General features: G+C 34.3%; 1 pseudogene; it reads left to right on the top strand.

Annotated features, from left to right (window-relative positions):
* The first annotated feature begins 527 nt into the window (after nt 1–527).
* LOC127118173 (probable LRR receptor-like serine/threonine-protein kinase At3g47570) lies at nt 528–3,847 on the top strand (annotated as a pseudogene).
* Nucleotides 3,848–7,379: the final 3,532 nt, after the last annotated feature.

The following is a 7,379-nucleotide window of genomic DNA, read 5'->3' as shown; positions in this document are numbered from 1 at the left end:
CTTTGAGTTACGATGAAAATATGTGAAGAAACATTGATGAAGTTGTTTGATGCAAACTCTAATGTGGTTGAACACGTGATTTTAAATCACACCGCAATTGCGGCCTGATGCGGATGAGGAGACTACTGCATCAGCAATATTGCAGTTGCAGTTGCGGACCGCAATTTAAAACCATGATCGCAGTTGTAATATTCATTACGAGTCAAATGTCATCTCTTATGCTTTCTGGCTCTTTTATGCTCTTTTTCTCTGCTCTTCAACATTCAATGCTAAATACTTTTATAACTGAAACACAATACCGTGAAAATATTCATCTTTAAAAACAAAATAAAAATAAAAACAAAAACACAAAAAGAAGAAAGAAAATCTTAATTAAAAAGTGATAAAAACATTTTATTTTATATATATATATATATATATATATATATATATATATATATATATATATATATATATATATATATATATATATATATATATATATTAATTATGCTCTCTGCCTTCGTGGAATGAGCCTTCAGGATTTGGTTTCCTTGCACTATCTTAGTGCATAAATATATTTCCCTTTATATAGAAGTCGTTTGATTTGTATAGGAGAATCATATCTCAAATAGATTCTCAAGTAGCAATATGAGGACATGTATGATGTTGGTTTATAGCATGACATTAGTATGGATTGCTGTTTCTTTGAGTTCAAACACCGATAAGTTAGCTTTACTTTCTTTGAAGGAAAAACTTACAAATGGGGTGCCTAATTCTCTACCATCATGGAATCATTCTTTGGATTTCTGTGAATGGCAGGGAGTCACATGTGGTCGTCGTCACAAGAGAGTCTCTGTCTTGCAATTGGAGAACCAAACATGGGGTGGCACTCTTGGTCCATCCTTAGGAAATCTAACCTTTCTTAGATTTCTCATACTTTTCAACATCGATTTGCATGGTGAAATTCCAAAACAAGTTGGTCGATTGACAAGGTTGCAAGGTCTTGACTTAAGCAACAACAATCTTCGGGGAGAGATTCCCATGGAGCTCACTAACTGCACTAATATCAAGGTAATTGTTTTGCAGTATAATAAACTCACAGGAAGAATTCCGACACGGTTTGGGTCAATCATTCAACTTAATGAATTGAGTCTCCAGTCAAATAAACTAATCGGTACTATTCCATCTTCTCTAGGAAATATTTCCTCGCTTGTAGAAATATCTCTTATAGATAATTACTTGGAAGGAAGTATCCCTTATTCTTTGGGTAAATTGTCAATTTTGAAAATGCTTTATCTAGCTTTAAATAATTTGTCAGGAGAAATTCCTCCTTCACTTTACAATCTATCAAATATTGAATTTTTCAGTCTTGGAGGAAACAAATTATTGGGTAGTCTTCCATCAAATATAGATATTGTTTTTCCCAATATTAAAGATTTCATAGTAGGAGGGAACCAAATTAGCGGAACTTTACCAGCTTCAATATCCAACCTCACTGAATTGCGATATTTAGAAATATCATGGAATCTTTTAAATGGGCCAATACCTCTTACTTTAGGTAGATTGAACAAACTTGAGATTTTTCGTATTAGTGCTAATAATTTTGGGAGTGGAGGAGCTCATGATTTGGACTTCCTTGCTTCCTTAACCAACTGTACTAAATTGTCAAAGCTTGAAATTTTCAAAAACAGATTTGGTGGCAAATTGTCAGATCATATAGGAAACTTATCCATCCATCTGATTGGGTTTGATGTGAGGTATAACCAAATTAATGGAGTGATACCTGAGAGAATAGGACAACTAATCGGTTTAACTTACTTAAGCATCGGAAACAATTTCCTTGAGGGAACAATTCCAAATTCAGTTGGAAAACTTAAGAATCTTGTAATATTAGACTTGCAAGAAAACAAATTATCTGATAGTATTCCTTTAAGTATTGGAAATCTTACTATTTTGTCTGAATTATATCTTTCAGACAATAAATTGGAAGGAAGTGTTCCATTTTCTCTCAGATATTGCACCCAATTGTTGATCTTAAGTATTTCTATAAATAAATTGAGTGGTGATTTACCAAATCAAACATTTAGATATCTAGATAGTGTAATATATATTTACTTGAGCAACAACTCTTTGACTGGTCCCATTCCTTCAGAGTTTGGTAATTTGAAGCATCTTTCACATTTGTATCTACACTCAAATAATCTGTTTGGTGAAATTCCAAAGGATCTTGCTTCTTGTTTGACATTAACAAGGCTGGTGTTGTGGGGAAACTTTTTTCATGGAAAAATACCTCAGTTCTTGGGCTCTTTAAAATCCCTTGAAATGTTAGATATTTCTAATAACAATTTCTCCAACACAATCCCCTTTGAACTAGAAAACCTTATCTTTTTGAATAAGTTAGATATATCTTTTAACGATCTATATGGTGAGGTTCCCATAGGTGGTGTCTTTAGCAATGTCACAGCAATTTCATTAATTGGAAACAAGAACCTTTGTGGAGGGATACCTCAATTGAAGCTTCCAAAATGCATTAAGGCTTCCTCCAAGAAACCTAAGATGTCTCTCAAAAAGAAACTTATCATCATCAGTGTAATTGGGGGTGTTTTGATCTCTTTCCTAGCTTTTATAACTGTCCATTTTCTCACGAGAAAGTCCAAAAGGTTACCTTCTTCACCATCTCTTCAAAATAGGGCACTAAGAGTTACTTATGGAGAGTTACATGAAGCAACCAATGGATTTTCTTTATCCAATTTGGTAGGGACGGGAAGTTTTGGATCTGTTTTTAAAGGATCTCTCCCCAACTTTGAAAGACCTATTGCTGTAAAGGTGTTGAATCTTGAAACACGAGGGGCAGCAAAAAGTTTCGTGGCAGAATGCAATGCTTTAGGAAAGATGAAACACCGGAATCTTGTGAAGATCCTAACTTGTTGTTCAAGTGTTGATTACAAGGGTGAAGATTTCAAGGCTATTGTTTTTGAGTTCATGCCTGAAGGGAGTCTTGAAAATGTGTTGCATAAGAATGAAGGGTCTGAAAATGAAAATCATAGTCTCATCCTCTCAAAAAGGGTAGACATTGCTCTTGATGTAGCTCATGCTTTGGATTATCTTCACCATGATGAAGACCAAGTTGTAGTTCATTGTGATATCAAGCCAAGCAATGTTCTTCTTGATGAAGATATGGTAGCTCACTTGGGAGACTTTGGCTTAGCTAGGCTCATTCATGGATCAACAAGACATTCAAGTAAAGATCAAGTTGACTCCTCAACAATTAAAGGAACTATAGGATATCTTCCTCCTGGTAAAGTTCTTTTTTATCCCTTACTTGTTACTATATATCATTCGTATATTTGTTATAGAAAATATTGTTTTTCTAAAGTTTTTGTTGTGGTTTGAAAAGAGTATGGAGCTGGTGGTCCGGTAACACCAGAGGGAGATATCTACAGCTATGGGATTCTGTTGTTGGAAATGCTTACTGAAAAGAGACCAACGGATAATATGTTTTATGAGAATCTTAGTCTACACAAATTGTGTAAGATGAAAATTCCTGAAGAAATTCTTGACATTGTAGAAAATAACTGTTGAAGATCAGACATGGATTGTAGAAAATAACATAAAAGAGTGTCTAGTGATGTTTGCTACAATAGGAGTTGCATGTTCTGAAGAATTTCCTGCTCAGAGAATGCTCATAAAACATGTCATACTGAAGTTGCTTGAAATTAAACAGAAGTTGTCCCGCTAGACATTGTTACTACTATGATAAAATGAAATAATGGTGTTCAGCTGGATCAAGATTGCCAAGTCTTGGATTCCTCATGAGTGTTTCCTTACTGTGATATTTTGTATCGCGCTGAATTCCTAGAAGAATTTGTGTGTAGTTTATATATTTCTTTTTACTAAATCTATGTTTGTAATTACAATATATTATATGTGTGGTACTGTTTGGAAGTGTTATACATGGGATAATTCAATTACTTTGATTTGTGAAAAGTTTAATAATTTTTCAAATATTTAATATAAACAAATTTAAAATTTAAATAATGTGATATATTATTGTTATTGAAAACAAAATACATGTATTAGTTTATTTTTTAAGTGAATGAGCATCAATTGCATTAAAATAAATAAGGCAAATGTTAACATGTATTTTTAGAATATTTGATAACAAATTAAATATAAATATTATATTGGAATTGTATATTCAAATGTCCAATAAATTATTTTTTTAAAAATAAGGTTATGATTCGATATTCTAAAATGAGTGAAAAGAAGTGGACTTGTCCTTTCCTTTATGGTGCTTTTTCACAAAAACCTTTCCTTTCCAAGTCTCGTTTCCTAATTCAAATTTGTTTTGTTGAAGTGATTCATTATTTTGTGGCATTTCAATTAGATCATCATTATCATCGTTTTCAGGATTCTCATTGTTTTCTACAAGAGAAAATGTAGGCTCGAATTCACAAGGTTCCTTACTCATGACATGAGTAGGATCAGATAAAGAATCGCGACCATTTTCGGTTGGTACAGGTGTAAAAAAACTTAGAATTTTGTGATATTGGTAAAGATAAGTTATTTAAAAAACCCATGTCTTCAATTTGAAACGAGTCTTCGTTTATCTTCCCCCTTGAAGATGAGTGCCATAAAAAAAAGATTTATTTTCAAAGAATGTAACATCCATAGTGACAAACATTTTCTTATTTTTTGGATCAAAACATTTATATCCTTTTTGGGTTGGGGAGTATCCAACAAAGACACATTTTATAGCACGTGGCTCAAGTTTTCCAACATTTTTATTTTCATGAACAAATGCTGTGCAACCAAAGATTTTTAAAGTCAAATCAGTTAAAACACGAGTACTAGGAAAACATTCTTTGAAGACGTTAATAGGAGTTTGAAATTTGAGAATTTTGGAGGGCATTCTGTTAATTAAATACGCAGCTGTTAAAACAGCTTCACCCCAAAAATAATTTGGTACTTTATTTGAAAAAAGTAGAGCTCTAGCAACCTCTAGTAAATGCCTATTTTTCCTTTCGGCCACTCCATTTTGTTGAGGAGTATTAGGACATGAACTTTGATGTACAATCCCATTTTTTAGAAAAAAATCACTCAGGATAGTGTTAAAATATTCTTTGCCATTATCACTTCTAAAGATTTGGATATTTGTTTGAAATTGGTTCTGCACCATTAAAACAAAATTCTTTACAGCCTGACAAACATCTGATTTCCCCTTTAACAAGTACGCCCAACATACTCTTGTATGGTCGTCTATAAATGTGATAAACCATTTTTTGAGAGAGAGTGTACTTGTACGGTTAGGGCCCTAAACATCACTGTGTATAATAGAAAAATGTTTTGATGGTTTATAAGGTTGTATTGAAAACTGGGAACGATGATGCTTTGCAAATTCACATGCTTCACATTTAAACGAAGAAATTTTTTTATTGTGAAATATCTTAGGAAACAAGTGTTTTAAGTAATGAAAACTAGGATGACCTAATCTTAAATGCTATACCATAATGTTGTCATCTTTATTATTCAAAACAGAAAAAGACTCAAAGCAGGAATTTATTGTTTTTGAAGGTAGTTGTGATGTAGATCCAATTTCAAGGTAGTAGAGTCCTCAACTCTCCTTAGCACTGCCAATCATCTTCCCCGAGTTCAAATCCTGAAAGACATAGTGAGATCGGAAAAAATTAGTTTGACAAATTATATCTTGGGCTAATTTACTCACGGATATTAAATTACAAGATAAATTTGGAACATGAAGGACATTTTTAAGAGTAACATTTGAGACAACACAACTGACCTTTTACCTGCAATGGCTGAAAAAGAGCCATCTGCAATTTTTATTTTTTGATTACCTGCACATGGACTATATGAAGAGAACAAAGTAGATTCACCTGTCATGTGATCGGAGGCTCCTGAATCTACTATCCAAGTATGACTGGGACTGACACTAAGAAATGCATAATTACCTTTTATTGCTATAGAGCAAGAAGGGGTTGGAGACTCAAGGAGTTTGTACAGTCTGTCTAGTTGCTCCGTAATGAGTGAAAACTGAGACGGAGGAGGTTGCTGCCCTTGATCAGAATTACTAACCTGAAATGCACGACCATTTTTCGTCTTCCAGTTAGGAGGTTTGCCTTTGAGCTTCCAATAAGTTTCACGTGTATGCCATTTGCGCTTGAAGTGATCACACCAAGGAACTTTGTCTGACCTTCTTCCCTCGTCAAGGTTCATAGTAGCCAAAGCTGAGCCTTCAGATTCAGAATTTCGTTGTCTCTTACCCATCATAATTCCTTGTCATGCCTCTTCCCTTCTTATTTCTGCAAAAATTTCACGAAGAGCTGGCAATGGTACTTTTCCTAAAACTCTACCTCTTACCTCATCAAGGTCTTTATTGAGCCTAGCGAGAAACATGAATACACGATCATTTTCTTGCCTCTTGAGAAACAAAACACTGTCTTCTGTACACCTCCAATTGTCATCATAACAGAGATCTAACTCTTGCCAAAGTGTTAACAGTTCATTGTAATAAGCAGTTACACTCCTGTCACCTTGTTTCGCATGCCATAACTTTGATTTTAAACCAAAAATTTGAGAGGAGTTTTGAATATTAGAGTATGTTTCCTTAACAGCTTCCCAAACATCCTTTGCGGAAGGTAAAAACATGTAAGTCTTACATATTCCAGTTTCCATAGAGCTTACCAGCCACGCAATAATCAAGGAGTTTTCCGACTTCCATTATTTGTAACGAGGGTCTCCTGTTGCCGGTTCAGTTACTGCTCCTGTTAAGAAATCAATTTTTCCTTTGTTATCCAATACCAATCGAACGGTTTGAGCCCATTCATTATAATTATTCTCATTCATTTTAGGGATATTGACCTTGAGGGAGTATGAGGAACCCTCTTGATCATTACCGCCTATGTTGGAATAACCGTCACCAAAACCAATGTTGTTCCTGTTTCCATTGTTGCCGTCATTACTGCCATTGTTTATGACCATCAGCGGTTCCTCATGTACACTGTTTCCGCGGCCACCGCCGTTTCCACGGTCGAAGCCCGAATCAGATTGTTGTTGTTCGCCATTGTTGGATCCAGTGTAGGCTTGTGATAGGGGAGACCACCTATTGTTGTCATTCGCCATAGGAGGTTAACCGGGTATGGGAATTGGGTCGAACAAAAAAATATGTTCAGGAAAATTTTATGGTAACCCCTAACCCAACAAAAATAGATTGAGGAAAGCTTTTACGGTAACCCCTAACCTAGTGCTCTGATACCATATTGGAAAAAATCGATAAAAGCGGTTGTATTTTATTCGTCAGCCTTAGACTGGTTTATATAGTGAAGATATAATTATTACAATTTATTTTTTCCTTAATTGAGAATAAAGAAAAATAAAGA

Source organism: Lathyrus oleraceus, chromosome 2 (assembly GCF_024323335.1).
Source record: "Lathyrus oleraceus cultivar Zhongwan6 chromosome 2, CAAS_Psat_ZW6_1.0, whole genome shotgun sequence".
NCBI classification, from domain to species: Eukaryota; Viridiplantae; Streptophyta; class Magnoliopsida; order Fabales; family Fabaceae; genus Lathyrus; species Lathyrus oleraceus.
The sequence above is the reverse complement of the archived record's forward strand: the minus strand, read 5'-3'. Positions and strand labels throughout refer to the sequence as shown.